Source organism: Aegilops tauschii, chromosome 6 (genome assembly GCF_002575655.3).
Source record: "Aegilops tauschii subsp. strangulata cultivar AL8/78 chromosome 6, Aet v6.0, whole genome shotgun sequence".
In the NCBI taxonomy this organism is placed as follows: domain Eukaryota; kingdom Viridiplantae; phylum Streptophyta; class Magnoliopsida; order Poales; family Poaceae; genus Aegilops; species Aegilops tauschii.
In genome coordinates, this window is record NC_053040.3 from 452,138,797 (window position 1) to 452,149,047 (window position 10,251).

General features: G+C 46.6%; 1 pseudogene; it reads left to right on the top strand.

The window, feature by feature from the left end:
- Nucleotides 1-10,251, top strand: part of LOC141026172 (protein FAR1-RELATED SEQUENCE 5-like) — a 115,528-nt pseudogene extending 105,277 nt beyond the window's left edge.

The following is a 10,251-nucleotide window of genomic DNA, read 5'->3' on the forward strand; positions in this document are numbered from 1 at the left end:
GTGCTTATCTGTGGTGACAATGGGATATTCACGTGATCTACTTGATGTATGTTTTGGTGATCAACTTGCGGGTTCCGTAACATGTGAACTTATGCATAGGGGTTGGCACACGGTTTCGTCTTGACTCTCCGGTAGAAACGTTGGTGCACTCTTTGAAGTACTTTGTGTTGGATTGAATAGATGAATCTGAGATTGTGTGATGCATATCGTATAATCATACCCACGGATACTTGAGGTGACATTGGAGTATCTAGGTGACATTAGGGTTTTGGTTGATTTGTGTCTTAAGGTGTTATTTTAGTACGAAGTCTATGATAGATCGAACGGAAAGAATAGCTTTGTGTTATTTTACTACGGACTCTTGAATAGATCGATCAGAAAGGATAACTTTGAGGTGGTTTCGTACCCTACAATAATCTCTTCGTTTGTTCTCCGCTATTAGTGACTTTGGAGTGACTCTTTGTTGCATGTTGAGGGATAGTTATGTGATCCAATTATGCTATTATTGTTGAGAGAACTTGCACTAGTGAATGTATTAACCCTAGGCCTTGTTTCAACGCATTGCAATATCGTTTGTGCTCACTTTTATCATTAGTCACCTTGCTGTTTTTATATTTTCAGATTACAAAAACCTATATCTATCATCTATATTGCACTTGTATCACCATCTCTTCGCCGAACTAGTGCACCTATACAATTTACCATTGTATTGGGTGTGTTGGGGACACAAGAGACTCTTTGTTATTTGGTTGCAGGGTTACTTGAGAGAGACCATCTTCATCCTATGCCTCCAACGGATTGATAAACCTTAGGTCATCCACTTGAGGGAAATTTGCTACTGTCCTACAAACCTCTGCACTTGGAGGCCCAACAACGTCTACAAGAAGAAGGTTGTGTAGTAGACATCAGGGCTTGTTCGGGGTATCTTCACCCCGACCAGTAGAGCAAAGAGTTGCTCCTCAACCTACTGAAAATGTTTACTTTGAAATTCCTTCGGGTATGATAGAGAAACTACTAGCTAATCCTTTCACAGGTGATGTAACATTACACCCCTATTTGCACCTAATCTATGTGGATGAAGTTTGTGGATTATTTAATCTTGCAGGTATGCCCGAGGATGTTATCAAGAAGAAGGTCTTCCCTTTATCTTTGAAGGGAAAGGCATTGACTAGCTTGACGATAATTCCCACGTGTCCTCGGGAGCGTTTTCCTTCATATAAGAGTTTGTCCAGGCTTGTCCTTTGCTACAAAAAGGATTGGGCCATCTTGCTGCACCTTATTTACTTTCATTACTTGTTACTCGTTACAAATTACCTTTACCGATAATTTCAGTGCTTGCAGAGAATACCTTACTGAAAACCGCTTGTCATTTCCTTCTGCTCCTCGTTGGGTTCGACACTCTTACTTATCAAAAGGACTACGATAGATCCCCTATACTTGTGGGTCATCAGTGATATACGGAGGCGTAATCGAGCTTGATGCCCAGATTAGCACACCAAGTTTTTACCTCGTCGGCTGTAAAGTTAGAGCCATTGTTAGTGATGATGCTGTGTGGGACACCATAACGATGTACGACACCGGATATGAAATCTATCACCGGTCCGGCTTCAGCCGTTCTAACTGGTTTGGCTTCTATCCACTTAGTGAATTTATCTACCATGACCGGCAGGTATTTCTTCTTATGGCTTCCCCCCTTTAAGGGGTCTGACCATGTCAAGCCCCCAGACCGCGAAAGGCCAAGTAATGGGGATTGTTCGTAGGGCGGTAGGCGGCATATGGCTTTGATTGGCGAAAAGCTAGCATCCTACACAACGTTGGACGAGGCCTTGTGCGTTGCTCGGGCCGTAGGCCAGAAAAAACCAGTATGGAAGGCCTTGCTTACAAGGGCCCGAGCTGCGGCGTGATGGCCGCCAAGACCAGCATGGATTTCGGCCAAGAGCTGCCGCCCCTCTTCTTCGGAGATACATCTTTGCAGGACTCCGGTAGCACTTTTCTTGTAGAGTTCTCCTTCATGAACCTTACAGGCCTTCGAATGTCAAATGATACAACGAGCCTCGTTCTGGTCCTCAGGGAGCTCCCGCCTATTAAGGTAGGCCAGGAAGGGTTCGGTCCATGGGGCGATTACTGCCATAATTACATGGGCGGAAGGCGTTGCTTCTGTGCCCGGGCCCCCGATGATGTCTGAATCGTGTTCGGCATCTGGGGATATGATTGACGCCGGACTGGTGGTTCCGCTCTCGTCCTGCCATACTACGAATGGCTTGAAGAGCCACTCCACAAAGGTGTTAGGCGGAACGGGGTCGCGTTTAGCGCCCATTCGAGCAAGGATGTCCGCTGCTTGGTTACTGTCTCGGGCCATGTGATGGAACTCAAGCCCCTCGAACCGAGCTAATATTTTGAGCATGACATTGCGGTAAGCTGCCATCTTTGGGTCTTTTGCGTCGAATTCTCCGTTTATTTGGGATATTGCAAGATTTGAATCCCCTCGCACCTCGAGGCGTTGTATGCCCATAGAAACAGCCATCCGGAAACCATGCAGTAGGGCCTCATATTCGGCCGCGTTATTGGAGTTTGTGTACATGATTTGGAGTACGTAACGGACTGTGTCCCCTGTAGGGGATGTTAGGATGACACCGGCCCCTAGTCCGGCTAACATTTTCGAGCCGTCGAAGCACATCACCTAGTTGGAGTATGTGTCGTACTCTTTAGGGAGTTCGGCTTCTGTCCACTCGGCGATGAAGTCGGCCAACACCTGAGATTTAATTGCTCGCCGTGGTTTGTATGTTATTTCAAATGGTAGGAGCTCGATGGCCCATTTTGCAATGCGGCCGGTGCCATCTCGATTGTTTATGATGTCATTGATGAAGGAAATATGCCCTAGAGGCAATAATAAATTTATTGTTTTATTTCCTTCTATCATGATAAATGTTTATTATTCATGCTAGAATTGTATTAACCGGAAACTTGATACATGTGTGAATACATAGACAAAACAGAATGTCCCTAGTATGCCTCTACTTGACTAGCTCGTTAATCAAAGATGGTTAAGTTTCCTGACCATAGACATGTGTTGTCATTTGATGAACAGGGATCACATCATTAGGAGAATGATGTGATGGACAAGACCCATCCGTTAGCTTAGCATAATGATCGTTAAGTTTTATTGCTATTGCTTTCTTCATGACTTATACATATTCCTCTGACTATGAGATTATGCAACTCCCGAATACCGGAGGAACACTTTGTGTGGTATCAAACATCACAACGTAACTAGGTGATTATAAAGATGCTCTACAGGTGTCGCCGAAGGTGTTTGTTGGGTTGGCATAGATCGAGATTAGGATTTGTCACTCCGTGTATCGGAGAGGTATCTCTGGGCCCTCTCGGTAATGCACATCACTATAAAGCCTTGCAAGCAATGTGACTAATGAGTTAGTTGCGGGATGATGCATTACGGAACGAGTAAAGAGACTTGCCGGTAACGAGATTGAACTAGGTATGAGGATACCGACGATCGAATCTCGGGCAACTAACAAACCGATGACAAAAGGAATGACGTATGTTGTTATGCGGTTTGACCGATAAAGATCTTCGTAGAATATGTAGGAACCAATATGAGCATCCAGGTTCCGCTATTGGTTATTGACCGGAGATGTGTCTCGGTCATGTCTACATAGTTCTCGAACCCGTAGGGTCCGCACGCTTAATGTTCGATGACGATTTGTATTATGAGTTATGTGTTTTGGTGACCGAACTTTGTTCGGAGTCCCGGATGAGATCAAGGACATGACGAGGAGTCTCGAAATGGTCGAGGGGTAAAGATTCATATACAGGATGATAGTATTCGGATACTGGAAGTGTTTTGGGGGTACCGGGTACGTATCGGGTCACCGGAAGGGGTTCCGGGCACCCCCGACAAAGATATGGGTCTTATTGGTCCAAGGGCGGGACAAACCAGCCCCTAGTGGGCTGGTGCGCCCCATATATGCCAAATAGGAGGAGAAGGAAGGAGGGGAAGAGAGAAAGGAAATGGGAGGATTCGGCCTCCCCTTCCCTTCTCTCCCCCCCTCTCTTTCCTTCCCCCTCCAACACTTTTGGAAGGGGGGAGGCCGAATTGGACAAGGCCCCAAGTAGGATTCCTCCAACTTGGGCGCACCCTTGCTGCTCCCCTCCCCCTCCCACCTATATATACGTGGGGAGGGGGCGCCTAGAAGACACACCAATAACTGTTAGCCGTGTGCGGCGCCCCCTCCACAGTTTATGCCTCCGGCCATATTCACGTAGTGCTTAAGCGAAGCCCTGCGCGGAGCACTTCACCATCACCATCACCATCACCATGCCGTCGTGCTGACGGAACTCTCCCGCGACACTTTGCTGGATCAAGAGTTCGAGGGACGTCACCGAGCTAAACATGTGCAGATCGCGGAGGTGCCGTGCGTTCGGTACTTGATCGATTGGATTGTGAAGACGTTCGACTACATCAACCGTGTTACTTAACGCTTCCACTTTCGGTCTACGAGGGTACATGGACACATTCTCCCCGCTCGTTGCTATGCTTCTCCTAGATAGATCTTGCGTGATCGTAGGAAAATTTTGAAATACTACGTTCCCCAACAATTGAGTGGTACCTCAGAGGCCACCGTGATCGAGCACTCTTGAAAGTAGTGTCGCAGCTTCCGAGATGCCATAAAAACCACATATGCTATCTTTTGATAGTGCGGGTATCGGGATTTTCATGGTGTGAGAACCGTCGATACGTAGTATACGGGTTTTTGGAGTGGGAATTTATGTCCCTCTTCCTCCCGTTCGACGACGAGCACTGTGCTCACCACCTGGTGAGTTGCTGATATATATAGTAGCATAGGTTCGTCAATGTTAGGTGCAGCGAGAATTGGGTTGTTTGCTAGCAGAGTTTTTATTTCTTCCAAGCCGGCTGTTACCGCGTCCGTCCACGCGAAGTGGTCGGTACGCCGAAGAAGGCGATATAGCTGCAGCGCTTTTTCTCCCAATCGGGAGATAAAGCGGCTCAAGGCTGCAACGCACCCAGCTAATTTTTGTACCTATTCTAGGTCTGTTGGTATCGCCAACTGTGACAAGGCTCGGATTTTGGCTGGGTTTGCTTCGATTCCTCTATTGGAAACGATGAACCCGAGCAACTTTCCGACCGGAACGCCGAAAACGCATTTTTCCGGATTGGGCCGTATGTCATATGTTCGGAGGTTGTCGAATGTGAGACGTAAGTTGTCCACCAATGATTCAACGTGTTTGGTTTTGATGACTACATCATCTACGTATGCCTCCACCGTCTTGCCAATTTGTTTTTCCAGGCATGTTTGAATCGTGCGTTGGTAGGTGGCCCCGGCATTCTTGAGTCCGAAAGGCATAGTATTAAAGCAGAAAGGTCCATACGGAGTGATAAATGCCGTTGCGGCCTGATCGGATTCCTTCATCTTAATCTGATGGTATCCGGAGTATGCGTCGAGGAAACACAGTGAATCGTGTCCTGCAGTTGCATCAATGATTTGGTCTATGCGGGGCAGTGGGAAGGGGTCCTTAGGGCAAGCTTTATTAAGGTCTTTAAAATCGACACAAAGGCGCCAGGATTTGTCCTTCTTTGGCACCATGACCAGGTTTGCTAGCCAATCCGGGTGTTTTATTTCTCGAATAAACCTGGCTTCGAGTAGTTTAGCTAGCTCCTCCCCCATAGCTTGCTGCTTGGGTTCGGAAAATCGCCGTAGTGCTTGCTTAACTGGCTTGAACTCCTTTATTATATTGAGGCTGTGTTCGGCCAATCTACGTGGGATTCCTGGCACATCCGAAGGGTGTCAGGCGAAAATGTCCCAATTCTCGCGCAGGAATGCTCTTAGAGCGGCATCGACCGCCGGATCCAGCTATGCCCCAATGGCTGCTGTTTTATTGGGATCCGTTGGGTTGACTTGGAATTTGACTATTTCGTCTACAGGCTTGAAAGAAGTGGATTTAGGCCTTTTATCAAGAATTATGTCGTCTCTATCCACTGTGGAACGTAGAGCGGTGAGCTCCTCAGCCACAAGGGCTTCGGACAGTGCCTCGAGGACCAGGGATGCGGTTTTGTTTTCGGCGCGGAGTGCTATGTCCGGATCACTGGCGATAGTGATAACACCGTTGGGCCCGGGCATTTTGAGCTTCATGTACTCGTACCGAGGAATGGCTTGAAAGCGTGTGAATGCATCTCACCCTAACAGGGCATGATATCCGTTGTTGAAAGGCGCCACCTGGAAGATTAATTCTTCGGACCTGTAGTTCTCTGGTGTGCCGAATACCACATCAAGTTTTATTTTTCCCGAACACCGTGCTTCTCGGCTGGGGATAATACCTCGAAAGGTTGTACTGCTCTGCTCGATGCGGCTCTTTTCTATTTGCATTTTATCGAGCGTGTCTTCATAGATGAGGTTCAGTCCGCTGCCGCCGTCCATGAGCACTTTAGTGAGGCGAAAGCCGTCTACAATTGGGTTTAGAACCAAAGCGGCTGGTGCTCGGACTGATCGAGCCCTTGGTTCGTCATTAGCGTTGAAGGTTATCGCCATATCGTTCCAAGGATTTATTGCGGCTACGTGATTGACTTCGGCGAGGTCGTGGAGCGCCCTTTTATGCTGATTGTTTGAAGAAAAGGTCTCGAAGACCGTAAACACATTGAGATCGTTATCCTCGGGGGAGTACCTTACCGGGGTAGTGTTGGTGAGGATAGCCTCATCGCTTTTAGCCACCTGCCGGAGTATCCAACATGCCCGAAGGCTATGAGTTGGTTCAGAATTTGGCATCGCGTGTATCTGACAGGGTTTGTCGAGCCATTCATCGAGGACAGTTCTGTGTCCCGGTAAGGGTTTTATTTTCCTTTCCGTGAAGTAATGATCAGGTGCCCCGTAAGGGTGCATCCTTTTTGCCCGGCCGGTGGGTGGCTTAAAGGCCAGTGGTTCCCACCGAGCTATCTGAGCTTTCCAAGCGCTTTCCATTGCGCAGTACTTCTGTACTATATGTGCCAAATCTGCAAAGTGTAGTATGCGGCGTCGATTGAGGGCATTGAGGATCCCCTCGTCTGTACAGTTGCGGCAAAAGACAGATACCGCATCATCGTCGCAGCAATCTTTAATCTTGTTTTTAACAAGTAGGAATCAAGCCCAAAAGTGGTGGACTGTTTCCCGAGGTTGCTGTCGTATGTACATTAAGTCGCATATGTCCGGGGGACCGGAATTGCTTGGAGAGTATTGATTGTGGTGGGCGGGTGGGCTTGAATCCGAGCCCTGACCCGCCGCGGAATCCAGATTTTGAAAAATTTCTAAAGTCGTTGGCCCAGGATCTGGAGTGTCCTGGGGGTTTTTAGGTTCAACGCCTAACTCCATTCTCGGAGGATAGATGATCTCTTCTCGAAGATGAGTGTCCGGCTCGTGGGGCTCGGAGATCCGAACATAGTTTGTTTTTAGCATAGGAGGAGCAGTATCCTCAACTTGCTCTTCCACGACAGTCACCAGGTGGGTGACCGGTGGGGACCTGATTTCCCTCTGATCGGGTTTAAGCCCAATCAGATCATAATCCGTTGCGACCCCCAGGGCGGCGATGCGATCTAGCAATTCGTTTAAAGACGAGATATCTGCCGGATCCATCTTATCGACGCTTTCGGGGTTGATGCGGAGATGATTTTCGGCAATCCGGGAGGCCGTCTTGGTGAAATTGCCGATCTGGAGGATCTGCCCAGGAACTAGGGCCCTTCCAGAGGTGATTTTGTCATTGACGACAAGGCAAGCCATCGATCCTTCTATCGACAACATAGAGGAACTCTCAATGAAAGCACCAATGTCGGTGTCAAAACTGACCGATCTCGGGTAGGGGGTCCCGAACTGTGCGTCTGTGGATCGAAGGTAACAGGAGGCGGGGGACACGATGTTTATCCAGGTTCGGGCCCTCTTAATGGAGGTAATACCCTACTTCCTGCTTGATTGACTTGGATGAATATATGGATTACAAAAGTTGATCTACCTCAAGATCGTAATGGCTAAACCCTAGATGTCTAGCCTGTATGATTATGATTGCCCTACAGACTAAACCCTCCGGTTTATATAGACACCGGAGGGGGCTAGGGTTGCACAAGGTCGGTTTACAGAAGAAGGAAACTACACATCCGGACATCAAGATTGCCATCCACGCAAAGGAGATCCCATCCGGACACGGGGGAAGGTCCTCGATCTTGTATCTTCACATCCCATCAATCCGGCCCATATCACATAACCCGGACCCCCGAGGACCCCCTAGTCCAGGACTCCCTCAGTGGGCCCCCTTCACTTGATTCTTTCGCCAATATTTTTTATTAATTCCAAAAATCATCTCCGTTAAGTTTCAGGTCATTCCGAGAACTTTTATTTCTGCACAAAAATAACACCATGGCAATTCTGCTGAAAACAACATCAGTCCGGGTTAGTTCCATTCAAATCATGCAAGTTAGAGTCCAAAACAAGGGCAAAAGAGTTTGGAAAAGTAGATACGATGGAGACGTATCATGCCACACGCAGGAAGAACTATAGTCACTTTGGTGATGTGATATCCTTTGATTCTACATACACCACGAACCAGTACAACATGATTTTTGCACCATTTATAGGGGTTAATCATCACTTACAAAGTGTATTTTTTGGTGTTGCATTCTTATCCAAAGAGAAGGATGAGTCATACATTTGGCTATTTGAGACTTTCCTAAGAGCAATGGGAGGGGTAGCACCTAGACTCATCATAACCGATGAAGCCACCAGCATCAAGAATGGTATTGACAAAGTTCTTCCAACCACTGTGCATAGGTTGTGCATGTGGCATATAATGGAAAAGGTGCCTGAAAAGGTTGGACCTTTGATTAATCAAGATATTCAATTTTGGACGAGATTGAACTCATGTGTTTCGGGTTCGGAAACTTCAACTGAGTTTGAGTCACAATGGAATTCCATCATTACAGATTTTGGGTTGGAGGGAAAAGATTGGTTGACTAAGAGGTTTAGCATTCCAGATAAATGGATACTGGCGTACTTTATGGATGTATCTCTAGCGGGTATTCTCCGAACCACTTCAAGATCAGAAAGTGCAAATTCTTTTTTTAACTGCTTCATTCAACGGAGGCTCACTTTTGTTGAGTTTTGGCTTAGGTTTGACACAGTTTTAGAATGCCAACGCGAGGAAGAATTAATGGCAGACAACAGAACCATACATACCACCCCAGAACTATTTACGCCATGGACAATGGAGAAACAAGGTAGTGAAGTATTCACATATGAGGTGTTCGAGAAATTTCAGTTCCAAGTTATCGCTGCTAGAGACCATTGTTGTTTTCAGAGTATTGCACAAGATGCAGGGGTAAAAAATGTCACCTTGAGAGGTCAATCTGGTAAGGTTAGGGAGGTATGCTATGACAGTACAAGCATGGCAGCAAATTGTTCGTGCAAGTTGTTTGAGTCAGTTGGTATTCCATGTCGCCATATTATCCAAGTGTTGAGGATCGATAACCAAAATGAGCTTCCCAACTACTACATTATGAAAAGATGGCAGAAAAGGTGCAAAAGGTAAAATATAATGCATGCCAACAGGTTTATCTTTGTTATTCCGAAATTATATGACTAACAACATTTTTTTCCTTTGCAGGGAGAATGTTTATGATGAACACGGGAACCTACTAGAAGAGAAGCCCACTGATTCATTGGGTGCGGCCATGAGAAATAAGATTTCAACTGTGCGCTATAAGATGGAAGAGCTGATTCAAAAGGCGAAACACTAAGATGAAGGCATGGACTTCTTAACAACAAGTGTGTTGAACATTGAAGCGCCTTTGGACCAAATGGTCCCTGCAGCTACCCAAAGCACTAGGCAAGATGAATATGAGGCTTTTATTGGTTGCAATATTCCCTTCAAAGTTCATATGCATCCGCCAACTGATGTTCGTACTGTGGGGAGATGCAAAAGAATAAAGCGGGGAAAGGAGATAAAGGAGGGGGATCGAAAAAATAAGGACAAAGGCGGAAAGATAAAGCTCGCACGCTTGTGCAAGACCTGCAAGCAAATGGTATTTCACGATAGTCGTAACTGTCCTGGCAAAAAAGGGAAAGAGAGTGTGACTGTGCAAGATATTCAGGCAAATGGTGCTTCCTGATAAAAAAATAAGGCCGTCCAAGTAAAGATTGATTTTATCTATGTTATCATGTACACTTTGATGTACTGAATTCTTGTAATGGATGAGAA